Genomic DNA, 19,611 nt, shown 5'->3' on the forward strand with positions numbered 1-19,611 from the left:
TTTTGAGGGGGTAGAAGAGTAGTTCAGATAGGACTTACTAATGAGTTGATTTCAGTCTGAAACTCTGAAGGAATGCAAATGAACTTTAAGTCTCTCCTCTCTTTATTCCATCAACTATTCTTACATTTGGAATTCATATGGCAAAGACAGTAGTTAGGGTAATCTACATTAAGTTACTTATCCCTTCCATCATTTTTTAAGCTATCTAAAACTGCATTTAAATAGTTCGTTTCTAATACAATTTCTCTAATCTTTCACAGAATGCCTTATGCTCCTTGTATTCTTACAGTTTTTAGCTAACTGTCCTACTTGCTTGTTTCTGCTTGACTTTTTCAACATCATACAATGACAGCTCTGTTTTTATGTTTAGAAATGTTTCTTGTTTATGTAACCCCTCAGTTTTGCTCTCAGTGGAGCACAAGACTGTACCACTTATGGAGGTGACAAAAGCATTCATAATTCTAGATATAAAATGCATTTATATGCTGCCTTATTGTCTTTGGGAAAACATAGGATGCCAAAATAACATACATTATTTTACAAGGCCATGCACTACGGTGATATTCATGTAGGAAATCTCACAAACTCAGATGATTCATATATTTTCCCTTAAATCCATGGGAATAAAAATGGATGACATTCATGTACTAAGGAAAAGGAGCATACTGTTAATGAGACAGCTGCTGGTCTCCATAGAGTAAAAACATTCCATATTGCATTTTGAGGGAAAAAAAAGTAATATTGTGTTCTATGCTGTTTTCAAGTAGATATATTTTATCAACATATGCATGACAGTCACATACATCTATGACACAGAGATACCACAAAAGATGTAAGATTGGCAAGAGAAAGGGAAATCGGGGTAAAAAAGTGGATTTGAAAACAGACTCCATAGGAGTGGTAACTGAATCTGTGGGGGTAGCTTTGATGACCTAAATGGAGAATATGGTGAGAGAAGAGAGGGAAGAAGGACACAATCCAAAGTGTGACAAACAGATGGGGAAAGGGGAAAAGAAAAACAGCCAAAGAGCATGCAGAAAGAACGGTCAGCAAGAAAGAATGAGATTAAGGAAAGTGGTAGGGCAAATTAAGAAGTTTAGGTCTGAAAAATAATAGAAGAACAAAGAGTATCAATGGGGACAAAAGCAAGAAATTAACATCTCTTCATAATCAAACAAAAGCATTACATGTATATACAGTATATATATATGCTGCTAACAGACACATTATAATAGGACTTTTTCAGGCTTTTATTATAGAGAATGGTTCTAGCCATATACATAGATAGATAGATAGATAGACACACACACGCGCGTGCACACACGCATATATGCATATACATATACACATATGTACGGTGATTGAATGAAAAATTCATTAAGTTTAAACACAATGCAGCTCTACAGCTCAAATTTCTAGACTTCAACATAACCACCATCTTTTGTGATACATTATTCAATCCAATTTTCCAACTTGTACAAAACATTTTCCAGTTGTTGCTGAGTGATTTCATGAATTGCTTCTGTGATCCTTAACCTATGCATAGCTTACACTGTGCTAAAAAACTTAATGCCACAGTTTATTTCTGAAAGAAATAAACAAAAAATCTTCTGATTTACTTTTTTCTGATTTAAATGAAATGTTTTGACTTTCTTGAATCACAATGTTTTGTTTGTTTGCTTGAACTGAACCAGAGCATACTGTTTTAGCATAGTTCAACATTGTTCTCCATTGTTGTAATCCTTCTCCCCATGTTGTACTATAGTGAAAAGAAAAGAATAATTGTCCTGATCAACAACAACATTGGTCTTTGATATGTACTAACAGGATAAATGTTGAATACCAAGAAGGCCAATGGAGTGGAAAACAATTACAGAAAAGTGAAAGGGTTATTTCAGCATTTGAAGACTGAAGGTTCAAAATAGAGGACTGAAAGACCACATCCAGATGAGCGTGGCCGTGCGGTATGTGGTGCCACAGGCATACCACATGCTCAGCTATTGTCCGCACTGCAAGGGGGGCATGCCAGGGGGATGAGCCACTTCTAGTTGTCCCTAGGGAACCAAACATCCACGCATGTCTGGACATAGCCAAAGGGTCCTGAAATATACTGAAGCCATTTTGAACTGGCACTCAGCTTCACTGAAAGTAGCCCTGTAATATGTGCTATGACCATGACTGATATATTGAGAGACTAGAGCCATACTCTATAATAAAAGCCCTGAAAAGGACTAGTATAATGTGTCTGTTAGCAACGTAAAAGATGTGGAATCTAAAAGGAGCTGAAATCAGTAGAGACAAACCCATTAATTGGTCTTTGTATTCAGATCTTCAATGAACTTGAAACTCTAAACAATGCTTCCTTGATTTGTGACATATTGAGCCTACAACACAGTATCACTAGCCCTCTCCTGCCAGCCACTCTTCTTTCTAACATTGATCATCCCATTCCACACTTTCATTTCTCTCTATTGCCCTTCATGGTCCTCTTTCTTTTCCTTCTCCCAGCTGGTTTCCAAAATAGTACTTGTTTAGGTATTTTTCCAATCAACCTCCATCCTCTTTCTTTGATTTTCATGGAGATATTTCTTTGTTTAACTGTCTCCTTTGCCTTTATTTGTGATATTAGTTTCGGCTACAAGGATCTTTTGTGGCATCCATGCATAAAGGATTCTACCTTCTTCCCAAGCCTTTCTTATCATCTTCTAGATCTTGCTGCCATATATTAGTACTAATTTTACATTGCCATTGGATAGTTTAATTTTTATACCAACAGTATTTATTCTGCTAATTCATCTACTTTTCCTAATGGACGGTCTTTAGAAGTCATTGATTCTGCTAAGTATGCTCATTCTAATTGTTTGCATTCTCTTGATTATTAGTCCTATCCTACACAGTATTGTAGAGCAATTTAAACATTTTTTTCCTCCAATGATTATTTTAGAGTACTACATTGATTCTTTTTGGGGAAATATAAAATGAGAAATGGTAGCAAAATTTGGGGGAAGTTGTATTTCATCATATTTATCATCAACAGAATGTTTTACCATTTGTGATTTCACCTGCTTTTCAGGTTGGAAGGGAATTATTCTAACACATCAAGCATCCAAATACATGTGCTTCATCACTAATTAAGGCAGATAGGTCATATCCAACAGCAATCAATCCTTTGCTAATAGTAACTTTCTGTCCTTAGTTTTTGTCCTTAATAAAATTGGTAGTCTGAAGTAAAAAAGCTGCAGGTTTTGAGACCCATCCTAGTAACAGACACCTCTCCCCTGACTTGTGCACTGCTATTTTTCTCTGTCCTCTTGAGTTCTCAGTAGTTCTTGTAAGTTATAAGCTCCATCTATTTGGCATTCAAAATAAACTTTTCCTAGGGATAAATTATCTCATAAGTGCCTACTACACAGTTCTTACATTTCTTTTCCTAAATACTTGGACCACTAATTCAGTATCAGAATAATTATATTTCTGATTTTTTATAATTATAAAGCAAAATACTTACTTGCCAAAGTTTAATATGGGGCAGGGGGAGGGGGGAGTTTGTATCTATGCATAAACATAAAAGGAATATTTTCAAGTTAAAAACAGAGTGTCTGTGTTTAATCATTGACTGTTAAACAATCTGGGGTTGTTTTTTTCCTTATATGTTTTCAAGGATAAGACAAAGATAAAACTATCATTAGACCTTTTACTGGGGAAAAAAATATTTACCTATTCAGAGTCATACATAGGGTTGTATGCAGGAGTTCTATAAATATATATTTTTTCAGGCTAAATGTATAAGCGACTCCAGCTGAATATATAATTGGTTTGCTTTATATTACACATAAAGTAGGTATTATCTCTATTTACTCAGTGGGCAAATGGTATAGGTTAAGGATAAATCAGGGATTCATCAATTAACTTCTATAAAACTTGAATATGTGTAGCAATTATTCTGGCAAATGCAAATTATTGGTACATTCAACAAAAATAATTTAATACTTAATTAACTTAGCATAAATAATGGTTGGATACCAATAATAGAAGCATTAAATGAGTCTGAATAGAATGCTTCATTTTTTATTAGAGTTAGTAACTTAAATACTCAAACATGTCATAGAAAAATTACACAAAACTTGCTACAAGGGACTGAGAGAGTTATTTCCTCTCTGGAAAGTTATAAGACAGTTTTCTTAATAAGCACTGCCCCTTCTGAGAACTCAGATACTGTTCTGCATCCTCAACAGCAAAACTATTCTTCTCAGACCTTATGTTTTGACAGGGATTTTGAAACTAAATATATCCTCTATATTCTGGAAATTAGTAATCCCATGAGTATCCCACTTTAGTAGTAGGTTTAATTAACAATACTGGAGCCACTGGAAGCAGCATGGATTGAGAGAGGCCTATTCAAAGCAGTGCACAAATCCTTATCCTCAATCTTGATCAGCTTCGAAATGGCTAACAAGATATAAAAAGAGGAAGCAAAAAACAAGAGTATCTCCAACCCTATGTTCCTCTTCAGCCTTGCATTGAAGGGCACCTAGTGTCTCTTTTACCTTAGAAATTGGCATGTTAGTATTTTTATATCATTATTTCTATTGCTGTTTCACCTAAGAGCCCCATTTACAGACTGAGATCTTATTGTGCTAGCCAAAGAGCAAATGCAGGTGACACAAACCCCTAACAGCAGGACTGAAATGCCTAGCATTTCCTCAAGAGCAGAAACTAGGTCATCTTATTGTAAAAAAATATTCTGCTCTTTTCAGCCATGGGAAGGTAAGATCCCTGTTTAGTCTACAAAGGAGCAACTGGTATAGATAATCTACCCTAGGACTAAACATCATATTATCTATCAGGGAAGCTTACCTATAATAACATTTGTTCTTTACTCCTGTTGCCATAACCTTTACTACTTGCAGCTACAGCATGTAGTAGAGCAATGGAAACTGACATTGTTCCTTTCTTTTGCCTACACCGTAGGATTCATGTTAAAGTTGGTATTGCCTTCTATTCTCCTTTTTACAACTAGATTCTCCATAGCACTATAGGAGATTCTCCAAGAGGAGTACCTATTTTGCTTAGATGGTACTGTCTCTGGCAAACAATCTAAACCAGGGGTGTTCAAACTCTGGCTCATGGGGAGCCATCACATCTGGCCTGTGGGGCTCCCCATGTGTCTGGAAATTTACCAGCAGTGGCTATTAATATGGCTAAACTCCCCCCAGCCAGATCCACAAACCCCATTCTCTGCATGGCTGGTCAGAACCAAACTATACCCCTTTCCCCTGTAGGTCTGGGCCATGTCCCCCTACCACTAGATTGGAGCCTGGCCACTCTCCCTTCCCTCTCTCTGAAGTTGGGTTGTCACCTAGCCATGCCCCATTCCCTAGCTGGGTCAGGCCACACCCCCTTTCCTGCCATTGGGGCTGGGTCAAATCCCCTCCCCCTTGTGGGGATGGGTTAAGGCCTGGCCATGCCCCAATTTTCCCCCAGCATGGCCTGGCTCAGGCCCCATTTCCTCTCCATGGAGCAGAGTCAAGCTCCTTTCTCCTGTGTTAGGGCTGGCCTGCACCCCTGTCTTTCTCAACTTCATGTGGCCAGATGGTGCCCTCCTTGCCCAGGCTGGATCAGGAGCACTGGCTGGATGCAGCCTTCAGATGGCCCACGCATTGCTAATCTGGCCCACTGGGTAAAATGGTTGGGCACCACTGATCTAATCCAGACCACTTCCTGCTTTTGTTCAGATAAAGAGGTGTAGTCACCTTCTCAGCAAATCTCCTCCTCTTTGGAGTCCACCATAAATCATTTCTCAGGGCCACACTTTTTAAAATTTCACATCAGTTTTTCCTAAAGTTTTTCTGCCTTTGAAGCAAGAAGCTTCAGTGCAGTAATGCATAATGACATGGACAAGTTGTAGAAACCTGGGAATCCAAAGTCTGAGACACTAAAATCAGTCTCACATCAGATTTTACTTGTTGCAGCTTTGTTTTGGCTTTCTCAGTGCTCTGTGGTGCACAATTACAGCAATGGTCTGAAATGTTATTAACAGCTTCCTACACATCTAGATCAGAAACCTGCAAAGCATATTTATGATCACACAGAAATACTTGTTTAACAAGCTGTTTTGTGAACTCCTGAGAAGTGAGGAGAGACAGTGCTGGAAATGTCAGATGAGAGCAGGAAATCCTTTCCTAAAGTAAGAGAGATTTGAGGCTTAATGTTGAATGCACATATTCTATTCATGTCACAAATTCCATCAACCCCCAAAGGAGAGATTTCTCAGTGAGAGAGAGGAGAAGGCAGCCAGAGAAGGAAGAAAAAGTCTAGTTTTTAAACCAGTCCTTCACATTCCCCCCCCCCCAAAAAAAAAAGATATGATTCCCTAGATTAAAACTTGCACAATATGGGGAAAATGTATTTGCAGAACAATGAATAAGCACAGTAATAAATAAAAAATGGTATCATCTTAATATAGTAAACACTCTGGTAACCAGCACCTTACAAGCTGGCATGCTCTGTTGACCAGCATGCTGGCTTGTAAGGAAAAAATGAAACTGTAAGTGCCCACCGTGGCACTTCTGGTTTCTCCAAGCCCCCACGGCCCGGGGACATAACAGGCTGCGCGGGGCTGTGCAGGGCCCGCCTCCCTGTCCCACAGGGCCTGCAGAGCCTGCAGGAGGGGCGGCAGTGCTGCGGGAGTGGTGGAGAGACGCCCCAGATGTGGCAGGGAAAGCAGCAGCTAGAGCCACTCAATTGACCAGAATATTTTGTTATCTGGCATCCCCCATTCCCGGGGGATGCTGGATAACAGAGCTTTTACTGTAGTATGAGACTGATACTTCAATAAATGTATCCACTAGGCCTGTACAAATAGGGAAGTATTTGATTTGGATTCAGATTCAGCCAATTTGGAGGACAGTGATTTGATTTGGAGATTTGGATCACTGTGTCAAATCAGCTTCAGAAGATTTGGGGAGATTTGGCCATAGACTACAATGGACAATCACTGAAATACCTATAACTTCATCATTTTTTGGCAGATTTGGATGAAAGCAGCGGAAATGGTAGCCCCTTCTGAGGGCATGTGGCCTGCCAAGTTTCAAGGAGATAGGTGCAGGGGTTTCTGAGAAACTTTTTGGTTTTGGTTATTTTGGTCTCCCAATTTGATTTGGATTCAGTGATTCATCCTCCCAATCAGGCTGAATCTTCTCTGAATTGAATCAGTGACTGAAGCTTTGCACACCCCTAGTATCCACTTTCTGTAATTCAAAGCACTCATGTTCCTTATGTATCATACTCCTCAAAATCACAGGAATATACAGGTAGATAATGGCTTCTTTCTTTGTCTTTATAGAAGTAAAGGAGTGACCATAAGGAAGAGAAATCTGTGTAATCTGTCCTTTACTATTCCCCAGTTCCCTGTTGGAATAAATATGTCTTCAGACCTACATCATCTAAAGAAGTTTTCTGCCCATCACAGCAAGATCAAATGCCTGTAGGATAAAGAATGTTACTTCTTGTGGCTATTGATCTTCTTTTTTCCCTTTTGAGAGTATGTTATTCTGGCCCACCATATCTCATGGACTGCATATAAAGATAGTTTATCATAGAGATTTTTTTTCTTCCAGTGCTCAGCAGAATGGGTGTAAAAAGATATTTATTCCAAATAATATAAAACCCCAGCTATTGAAGTTTCTGAGAGTTGTTTCTGATTCTGTTACAAGTTTGGGATTATTCCACAGTGGCAGTTACTCAGAACTTACCTACATGGCTTAGTTACCACAGAATAGTGAGAGTGTGTGTTAGCTACAAAGGACCAACTCATGAGATTGTAATAAATTTTAATTTATTGGATGGCATATGAAGTTACCAATAAAATCATGAAGGCAGACTTTGAGTTATGGGTGGTACTGCTTACCTTAGCACACATGCACTCTTTCATTCAAACACATGTAGTGAAGTATATAGTGGCTGCTATAGTGATTGTGAGCACTGGTGTCAGTGTATCTACCTATCCAAGGCCCTGGAGTCTGCTGTTGATGGTCGGCTTCCTTCAAGGAGCTGTCTTCTCATCTTCTCCAGGCCTGCTTGTTCTTCTGTCTCAGTAGGTCAGGTTATGGATGAGAGGGTGCCACTGAGGGTCAGGCTTCACTGTCTTTTATCCCTTTCTGGCAGACTTGTGTGATCCCCCAGCATCATCTTGGGTACCCAGTCCAGAGGTCCCTGTCCCACGTTGGTCTTGAGTAGTCCCTGACAGCTGTTAGTCACAGGAGTCTGTGGCTGCTGGTACCTGAAGTTTTGGGAGTCCACCCTTAACTTATTGACTTAATGGCTGTATTGTCATGGGTTACAGGAATAGTCCATAGGGTGAGTGCTCAGTTCCAGTTCTTTAGCTTGATTAGCTTAAAATGAAGTTCCTTTGGCTAGGCGATTGTCTACTGATGATCATCATTCACTCGCATTCACTCAACAGATTGTATCACTTTACAATTACAATTTCAATGCAGTTTTAACAATGGTCCAGGGTGTAACTTCAGTCTACAGGGAGTACACTCCTTAAAAGTTTGAAAGTATAAAATATAAATTACAAAATTCCATGGTAAAGACAAAACAGATTAAATATGAAAATGCACTGTGAGAAATATGCAATGTGAGATAGCGAGCATCAAAGGCTACTGGGGACAGTAAGTGAATGAGGTTAGCACAGGATATATTTACAGGTTTTGCACTGGATATTTTAGTTCTTTTGTTTTCTTTAGTGACACTGAGCTTAATTGATATGTAGATGTAGTTTCTAGGTTTCTTCTACAAAAAGCCACTACAGCTTTCTGGCTTGCTCTGAGCCTTGATACACCCATGCAAATGAGTGTGCTAGGTCTCTGCCAATACGCAGAAGGAAAAGAAATGCACAAAATGGGGAGAGGGGGTTGCAGGTAAGAAGGGGTTTCTGTTATATCCATGTATAGGAGGGAAATGTACAAAGGGGGCTTTCTGCTACATGTGAAGTTAAAGTACAGTAGACATTTTGGATTAACTGAAAATGCAATAAGGGTATGTGTATCCATTAGTGCAGAAGAGATACTGCACTTTAAATTTATATTCTGACATATTCTTGCACTTAGTTTCCTGTTCAGATAAGCTGTCAGAAGGTTTTGTGTATAGTTGGGCTGATATGCCTTAACTTCCCATTGTAGGTGTGTTACACCCAGTATAGCAGACAGGCAATTCATGACTAAGTAAAATTAAGTTATTGACTGTCTCTTTTTCACATATCATTTTTTTTAATTGCTATAAAAGGTAGTCATCTCTTTTAAGGATCTTCTCTTGTCTGGCAATCTTGATCTGAGAACACAGCATCCTTTTCAAAAATAGGGTGTTTTTATTTTGTTAGTTGTTATTATAGTATTATGCCTTTGGCAGCTGTTACACTTACAGAATGATCAATGTGTTAATCATGCCATAAATAGAAACATGCCATGCAGGGTTAAACTCCCTCAACTTGTCCTCATGGGAACCTGCAAATTGTAATTAGATTGCAAGGTTCATGGTAAAATAATAGCACAAGTGCAATTGGTCCCAGATCCTGAAAATCATGCATCCTACCATGCGTATGTAGCATGGCAGGATACATGATGGTTGGGACTGGGGATCAGATCCCATTGTGCTGTTATTTTAAAATCTTCCAGAGCTCTTAATTTTCAATTTCTTGGAAAGATAAGTCGTATCTTTTTTCTGAAATGTTTCGGTTCTTAGTTTCAATCTGAGTTGAGCCCTCAACTTTCAGAAGTCCTTCCATTTTGGAAGGATGCATTTTTTCAAACAAGTAGATATACTTGTTCAATCAATAGTAGGGAAATATGATAGACAACTAAAAATTGCTGAAGTATTCAGGTCTCTTTTTGGGAGATTTACACACTGGGTTTCAATATGATTTACAGGGAGCTGTAAAAGCTAAGGTAAAGAACATGTCCTAATGTATAGGCCTGTTTCACTAGGATAATGTTATAAAGACATCTGTTCTATAGGAATGCCAAACAACTGCCTGAAATCCAGCATATTTCCTTTTCATGACACTACAGTTTGAACGCTGGTTCTTCTGTTACTTATAACTGGTTCTCCATATTCCCAGTTTCTTGGGCTTCCTGTCTGTGTGCCAGACCTTATTCTCATTAAGCAATGGGAAAACTTCTACTGATGCCATGCTACTGAATCCCATATTCTTAATTTCTCTTTGAAGCCCTTAATCACAAAAAGGCAGCAACAGATAATTTTGAAGAAACTGTAAAAGTAGGTATGGATTAAAAGATGAAGAAGATAAGAAAAAACATAATTAACTGCAGAATAAGGCATAGGAGGAATGGGAAAAGAGATATGCTTTAGATCCATGTTATATGCTTTGAGGAGACAAAAGGGAAAAATTCCATCAAGCTTATGTCATACACATATTAAATTTACACACAGATTTTATTCCATCAAAACAAAAAATCCAAATATATGCACTTTTATATATATATTAGACATGTTGGGAAGTAGATTTAATTTTTCACTACAGTTTAAGACCTTTATTATGATTATGTTTGTATAAAGACTAATAAGATTTAATTTATGTATCATGGGGTTTTCATATTATTTCCCCATATGTTATTGGTTTATTTGTTCGTTCATTCTTTCATTCTTTCTTTTGTTCTTTCTTTCTGTTTTTTTTTAATAATATGTGTGGATGGTTGCTTGGCATGGCATTAAGGAAATGTCAAAGTAGACACCTATTCTTAGCCTAAAAATCATTATTTAACACCTTCAAAGGTTTGTCAACTACAAAGAAATGAAGCACAAACACCTAGGTATTGATTTGGCTTTTGCTTTGTATATACCCCATTAAATTCTATTGGCATTGTCAACTGCTGAACTCTCCTTTAAAATGCAGTGAGCTTTCCTGTTGTTAAAGACAACCATTTTATTTTTTTCATGTGAGCTTTCTCTGGAATTAAATAATGATCTCAGTGGCTCAGTGGTTTTAAAAAAAGAAAACTCTCTTGAAGTTCTGTCCTTTCCTGACTTATACATATTCTGACTTGTCATTTACCAGTCTATAAGCAGAGATCTGCTAACAGACTTCCAGGTTTAGTTGGTCCATATGGATGCTTGCTCATATTCTGTATAAGCCAGTAATACAAGAACATTCTGAAGAGAATTCTTCAATTTCATTTTAAAACTGCAAATATTCCTATTAGCTGAAAACAGCAACACAATTTGTTTAATGAATTTTAGCTATGCAAACATGTAAATTACAGGAGTGAGGCAGGACTGTTGTCAGGAAACATTTAATTTTAAAATATAATCAAATTAAAATAAATAAATAAATAACCTTAGTGGGCATGATTCCCCAGCCCTGGGAGTTTCACTCCCCCCCCGCCCCCGCCCCCGCCCCCGAGGGGGTTGTGCCCCCTAGCTGCTGGGGCCCAGCTGGGTCAGGACACCCATCATCTGCTGCTGGAATCTGGGTCCCCATGATGCTAGGACCCAGAGTCAGCAGTCACTATGATGGAGAGTTCCCTTGGTTGTGGGACTCCCAGGCCAGGCTGTGCATGTTGCACCCTGCTACAGCTGTAAATTAAAGCTCGATAGCAACCAGCTATAACGTTAGTACACATTTTTGAGGTCTAACCTTATAGCTGGTTGGAGATTTATATGGTGTGCTTATGCTAACAGTGAGCCAGTTAAGTGAAATATTTCTTATTTATATCTAAGAAAGAAAGGAAAAAAGCATCTTATTTAGATAAACTAAAGAAACAATGTTAGTTTCATAGTAGTAATCTAAAAGAGTGCTGTTTTTCCACATAAACATATTAAATATTTAAATTCCATGAAATGGAATGCTCAAAAGAATTACAAAACTCATCTGACAGCAGTAATTTATAAATTCAAAGCCTCTTCCTCAAATGTGCCTTCAAAAAAATGATCCAGGCAGTATTCCTAGAAAGTTTTTAAAGCCAAGCTCTGAGAGACCTAGAGGGAAGCCTGTTCATTGTCAAGGGGCCTTGATACTGGCCAATTCAATGTCAAAGGGCCAGAGAACACCCTGCCATGAGTTTCCAAATGATTAAATTGGTATATATCAAGCATACATTTCTCCATAAAACAAACATGTGACAGAGAAATGATGTCTTAAGTAGTCTTCCCAAATTATTTAGGGCTTTAAAGGTCAAAGCTAACATCTTGGATTCCATTTAGAAACCCACGGGTATAGTAAGCAGCTTAAGTTGTGAAAATTAATGGCTGATAACATTTTTTCTTTACATGACACAATTGGAGCTTCCTCTGTCCAGGTTAACCTTGACAGCTCTATTGCTTATCTTATAATAAGAAGTAATAGTAAATCATGGAACTCAAAAATTGCCAACTACTATACAGACATAAAGAAAAAAGTTAGCCCATGTAGCTGAAAACTTACCATCCAAGGAGACGGAGATAAAAGCTGAGGGAAAGGGATAAAGTATACAAGCAAGTCATCATTTTTGTTCTGTCTAGGAAAGGGTCTCATGTGATGTTGCCACCCGAGAAACAGCCTAAGAAAGTAGATATTTCTGAAAAGTGATCTGGTACTGGCCCACAGGAGTAGCAAATTACTTCTCTACACAGGTCTGTTTTTTTCATTTGTTAGCAAGGGAGTAGGACTACATAGAGAATGGCAGTGCTGCTGTTCAGAAGAATTTGGGGATATTGAGCTTTGATTTTATCCCATTTGAAATTATTAAGAAAAAAAATGTTTAGAAGTTGTTCTTAAGCCATAAGATTTTTAATTCACCTGACATTTCTATCTCTTAGGCTAAATGGGGATCCAGGAGCCTGGAAGCTCTGGGATCACCAGAGAAGTCAAGCCTTAGTGCTTGAGAGTCATCATTTCCAGTGTTTCAATTTGCCATCAGTCCACTGGGTAGATTGCCAAAGATACAAGCATCTGGAAGCCCAGACTCTCTATAGAGAGCACTGTAGACCATTCACATAGGTGAGCATTTGGGAGGCCAAACAGGAAAGGTTCCATTGCAGCTCTGCCTTTTTTATGCCCTACCACTTTTAAAATTGAACCATCTTCTCAAAAAGCATTTCAGTTTCAAGAAGTTTGCATTTTACAATGGGAAACTATTCTGTTGAATAATTCCTGGCCAACTTTTACGTGGGGTTGGATAGCACTCATGCACTTAGGAATGAATCTGATTTATTGTTGTTGTTGTTTGTTGGGGAAAGATAGATTTAATGCCTAGAGAGATAAATTAGAAGTATCAGATTAAAAAAAGAGAAGAAGTACGGGTACTCTAAGGGGGAGGAAGACAATGAAAACAGGAAAAAATGGGAGGTGGAGAAAAGAAAGGTGGGAAGGAGAATACAAAGCAGAAAAGAGAGAGGGATTGTTCTGTCCCCATAGGTAGATAGAGAGAAGCGGAGGGCATCAGAGGGCTTCTGATTGTGTTCTCCCAAAATTGTGTTCCTCCAAAAGAGAGGATAGCTGTTTTATTTTAACATCGAGAAAAAAAGATCATTGTAGTTGGCATTCTGCCACCACCAAAAATGAGTGCCTCATATCAATGACAGAAATTTGTTCTGTTGGTAACTAACCTGTCTCTTAATAGTTTTACATTGCACTTTCATTTATTTCCTGCTTTCCTTCCCAGGATTGTTCTTTAGCCAGCTTCACTTGTATCTGAACATATCTGAATTTGTTTCTCAGAGCCACCACTTTGAAGTTAGTAAATCATCATTATTATTTATTTAAAACTTAAGAAAGCATGGCCATTGTTTCAATAATGGAATGTGGGTTGCCAACTGTTCTTAAATTTATGGTCAGTCTGTAAAAGTATCAGGGTGAAAAAACTATTTAAAAAGTTTCTTAATACAATTGAGCCTTTTGTACAAACAGAAAGTTTGGTCGTCAGTAAAAAGTTTGCAGGTTATCAGTAAAAAAACAAATTATTGTGTTGGCAGCCTTGAATGAAATAAAAGTAAACAGTATATACGTACACATGCCTAGAATCCTGCTGTCACAGACTTTTAATAACAAGAGGTTGTAACTTACAAAACTGAGTTGTGGAACACCAAAAGATTCAACTTCATTTGGAATATTCATGTTCTTTTCAAATTGAGTAAGAAGCGGAATATCAAAACAGTACATTAAATTGTATCTATAAAATTTACTTTCACTGTCACTTATATGAAAAAGCAAGACTTTGGAGAATACCATTCAAACACAAAAACAGTGTTATTTTTACCGTGTTTCTCTGAAGGATGTAGGTGAAATTATCCCCATTTAGAAATACAAGCCACAAGAAGTTGGCATAAAAATCAGAGTTAGAAATCAAGACCTCCATACTCCTCAACTTGTCTAAGACAGATGAAAACTACAAAGGTAATAAGGATACAAATTCTATATTTCTGGCTTGTCCAACATGCGGCCCGACAAGCCATTTTCTCAGGCCTCAGGTGGTGCAATGGGAAACAAAAGTAAACACTTTCGGAGGGGGAAGAGCCCTTCTGTGCATGTGTTGAGGCCTCTAGGGGTGGGCGGAAACCTTGCGGCTGAGGTGTTGTTTCCCCGCTGAGGGGTGGAGGGTGCTGGTTTTGTTGCCAGATGAAAACATGGCGGCCTCCTCTCTACGCGGATGTGCCCGGGCCATGGCATTCAAGGCAACTGTCAGGACATGATGCGGGTAGAGGAGTGGAGTGGAGCAGGCAGCTGGCCTCGGCACCCTTCCTGCCTGGTGCCTGACATCCGGCACCCGTCCTTCGTTGTGGGGGAAGAACAGGAGAAAAGCTGTGGTTACTGCACATATGCTGAGGCTCGACTCCCTCTCTTTGGAATTGGTCCATGGGGTCAGCTTCAGCTTGGCCTGGGCACTAGCTACTGCACATGCATGAGCTCTGGGAGTGCTCACCTTGTCTGGAGGAACCTGGAGCTTGAGAAGGGGACGTGGATTCTGTGCATGCAGTTATCTCTCCCCTCCCCCCCTCCCTCATCTGGGCATGGTCTGGGGGCTGCTCCTTGCCCCTGGCAGTGGCAGTGACCAGTTTGGTGCGGGGGAGGGCAGGGGGGCTTCCTGCTCTGCTGGGCCCTGGGCTTTTTCTGCACTAGGTGGAAAATATTTAGACCAAGAGAATATAAAAAAAATATTTGTTATTAGACCAACTCAAATAGTTGGAAAAATTCTTCTTTGCAAGTGTTTGGGTACAAACACCCTTTTTCAGGCTGAGGAAGCATCTGCAGTTGGTCTAAGGTCTTCCTGGATCCCAAAGAACCTGGTCCGCTGATGTGCTTAAACCAACATGGCTACAACCTATACCCCTATAAAAAATATGTGCACTCCAGCTTCTCCCCAAAGTGTTGAATTTGTCACCACCCCCCAGCATTTCAGCTAGCAACACCCTGGCAGGAGGTATTAGCCAGGCTTGCTCCCCAATCAGCCCTTCCCAGCAGAGCCAGGGGTCAGCAATAGGTCGGGTCCACACCAGAAAGGAAAGGGTTAGCTGTCAGCTTCACTTGTGAGCCAGCTTGCTAGCTGGGCTGAAGAGATGTAGGTTGTTGATGTGTTGTTTTTTTGCTTCATTGGCTTTTTGGGTTTTTTTGAAGACTGTTTCACATGTAAGCTCCTGCTGGCTTCTCTCCAGCCAGCTGGTGCTTTTTCCATAGAATAATATGAAAGTAGCTACAACGACCCCAGGTTTTGTTCTTCAAAATCTAAATTGACTGCTGGATATTAGCAGGGTTCAATTGGGGATTGTGTCAGGGGGGGGGCGCTGGGGCATTTGGACCCCCCCCCCTTATGGGTGCACTGGTGCATTTGCACCCCCCCCTTTGATTCCTTTTCGTTCATTCATTGAGAAGTGAGTAGAAGCAAAAGTGTTTGTTTTAGTCAAGTGTTTGGTATTATTTCTTTGTTGCTTTTATATTGTTTTTATTTTGGATTTTAAATCACCCATTTCATTGTCACTACCTGCAACTTCATTGGTGTTAGAGGTCATGTGACATCAGTTCCTGATGTGATACTGCTTCCTGTGAGGTCTTTGAATATGGCTCACCGGCCCACTGGGTGATAAAAAGTTCATGATCTGGCCCCCCATTCAAAAAGGTTGGATATCCCTGCTCTACTTGCTAGTGGATGACCAAGATTCCATTGGTTCTTTGACTCTCACTGCACCATTGAATGAGTTGCATTAATTTCTGGAGGAGGTGCAAGGGTCCAAGAAGGACGATCAGTTCAGCCTCAACTGTTATACTGTTGCACAAAGAAATATTGGCCAAAGGAATGGAATATTAGGTACAGGTTAGGCAGATTAGGTACAGGTTGCTGTTTGAACGATTGTGGGTGGCTGGCATTGCTGATTCAAGGGATCTTAAGACCTTAATCCTAATATAAATATTATTCTTCTATTTGTCTGACTGTAGTGGCCAATATTAGTACCTATAAATTAGTTTTATACTGAATAAGGTGGCATAAACAAGTAAGACAATCTTATTACCAAGCATTGATCACTTTCTCTTATGATATTGTAACCTGTTGTCCAGTGTTGTCCAGTGTGTTTGTATAAAATATATTTTATAGTGTATTTTTACAACAAGAATGTGATTTTAATGTTTATGAAAGTGAGACTGTAATATCATTCTTCACAAGCAATAATGTAGGCAAAGTCCAAGTATATAAAGTTGTGTTTCCATTCTGATCCATCATATTGTTTTGTTCCACTCCTATTCTGTGGGAATTGGGAGGAATTCAACTTGTTCATTTTTTTTTCTTTTTTCATTATAGCTTATATTTTATTTTTTGAGATTTCTATTGATGCTGCCAGTATAAACACTTGCAAAAAGAGCATCCACTTTGTATGCCTGTGACATTTCCATCTGTAGTCAGTTTCACGACTCATTTTTTCCCTTTCCCTAAAGACTGACTATTCACTTCTGTATTTAGTCATGTTCAGCAAACTATGTATCTTTTTCTGGAATGATACCAACACTGATCTGACTCTTTGGATAGATGTAGGCTGAGCTTACATGTTCTGTTTCAAAGGGTAGGTTACCATATAGAAGTTTCACATAAGTTAAACACAGAAAAGGTTAAGCAAGATAATGCTTTTTGTGAAGAGCATTAAATGCTTCCTCCATGAAATGTGATTCCTGGGCAAGAAGATGGGCCCAAAGTCTGCTGTTTTGCCGCAGAACAAATGCAAAAATGTCGTGCAAACTTCACCAATGAACTGTGCATTTCAGAGAATATGATATATTGATCTGTAGTCTCAATGGTCATTTACTTCCTGGGTTATATTGTAACCAACAGAGTTGATATGATGGTCTGAAGGCTATAAAGAAATATACACTAAAAAAAGGTCACCATACAGCTGCCAGGTAGTAATAAATTTAGATGACCAGCATGTGCGACCTTATTTAAAATTGTGTCCAGTTATGTAGCTGAGGAATATTTACTGGCCCTAGGAGATAGCTGGTTTCTGCTGTGGTATCATTGACAGATAAGTAAAGCATATAACTTCATTGCAGTTTTTGTGTTTTATTTAGTAATGCATGATATTCATTTACTAGGTCTGCTTTTGATGATGGATTAAGAAACTTTGTTTGAACCCTGTATGTGGGTTTGATTGTTAGACAGAATTTGTGCATAGCGTGAATTGAGATGTACCTATATTGTTAACTTGTTTGAAGCTTTTTTTCTGTGACCATCAAACATTACCCCTTGTGACAAAACCATTTCATCTCAGCGGGTGTCTACTTTTATAAATACTATAAATAAATATGAGATAAACAGGCTGTATGATTTTTGTACTACAGATGTAGGAAAGGAAAAGAAAGGGGGAAGGATATGTTAGGAATTTTGCAAGCATGGTTTTTAAATCAGGGTTGAAAATGGAAGTCCTGCAGCTCAAAATGTCCACCATTACAAGTCAATAGGAAGCAAGAGTGCTTGAGGAATTCCAATGAGAGAAGTTTCACAATTATACCAATTGACTTCCCTTTTTCTTCCATTTAGTGTTTAGAATCATTTATCAAGGTCCAGCTATTTTTCTACCAAATAAGCATCTCTTCAGGTGGTAACATTTTCTCTTAAAAGTGGAAAACAAGAAGAGCTTTAGAAGCAGCAGCATTATCTGCTTGAATTGTTACCTGAAAGCAAAAGCTAGTTTTGAGATGAAGCTTGATTTCATATTTTTTTCAGCTTCCTGAAATAACTCAGAGACGGATCACATCCCCTGCAGAGTTTCCTCTACATTCTTGTGTCAGGAGTGGCAGGTTCTGCACGGCTGCAGAACTAAGTAGGGTCTGGGCTTCATGTCCTACTGACAAGCTGGAGCTACCGGGAGTATAGTTGTGCTGACTCAGGATCCCCCCTGCTGCTTCCCATCCCTTGCATCCTTGGAAAAAACTGCCTCCAGGGCCTACCTAAAGTGATGAATGGGTCCCAAATGCAAACAGGAAGTTTTGGAATCCCTGTGAGTCAATGAGTAGGATGTATTTTACATGCAGCCTGCCCATTTCCAATCATCTTTCTCAGCAATGTTCTCTAGGCCAGTAAAGAAGTACAATGCAGATGGCCATGCCCTGTTTTACCTATCAAATCAAAAAACAGATGATGATGACTAGGATGCAAGCAAGTCTTTCATTTGGGGGAAGAGATACATATATTAAAGTTACAAAAACTCATGTTTGCAGCATTAAGAGAACTAATAAGGAGAAGCCAGAGGTCAGAAATTGGAACCAAAGCCATATTTGCACTTCCTTCTTTGGCCTTTGCTGTTTTTGTCTCCCTCAGACTTTCACCTTTTCACTTTATGTTTTGTTTCCTTTTATGTATTATACTTCCATTCTTTTCCCTTCCTTCTCCTTCACTTTCTGTTTCTCAATCACTTCCGTATTCTATTTTTGTTTCTTTTTCCTCTTTTCAAACCACTTGCGGCTATGAAGAATTTTAAATATCTGTAGATACATAAGAAGAGCAAGGAAGGGTAAAGGCTTCAATGTGATAGAGGGATAAGAAAGAATAATAAAATAATTTTTATAATGGAACCTAAACTATTTGGTTTTAGGAACAGTCAAATAAACCAATGGCTCTTTCAAAACAATGTTATTAACTTTAAAAGTTGTTATTTTAATTAGTTTTGTAAACCATTGGTCATCAGGGTGGGTTGTTCATCTGGTGATGGGGAAGGGTTGGGGCCCTAAAAATAGCACCCAGTCCCCCCAGTCCTACAACCCCTCTCCATCCCCCCCCCCAAAAGATCCCACCAACCTTTCTGTGGAGCTGCTGTGTCCCCTAGTCTACCAACTCCTGCTCAGCTTAGTGGGATTGGGCTGCTGGCACAAGTGAATGCTGGTAAAATGCTTTGTGGTATCAGAGGTAGTTCAGTGGGATTGGGAGGGTTGGGGGCATCTGGGGAGAGGGTTTTCCAATCCTGCCAAACCCCCCTGATAGCAGCCCACTGGACCCAGCTAGCCCTCCTGATGCCTCCAGTACCACCATGGACCCCACCAGTCCCCACATGAACCCTGATAACCCTCCAGTTCCACAAATGCCCACCACCTGTGGTCCTGCAAGTACCCCCTGCCCCAACCCACCCCCACAGTCA

Source organism: Alligator sinensis, unplaced genomic scaffold (assembly GCF_000455745.1).
Source record: "Alligator sinensis unplaced genomic scaffold, ASM45574v1 scaffold26_1, whole genome shotgun sequence".
Lineage (NCBI taxonomy): Eukaryota > Metazoa > Chordata > Crocodylia > Alligatoridae > Alligator > Alligator sinensis.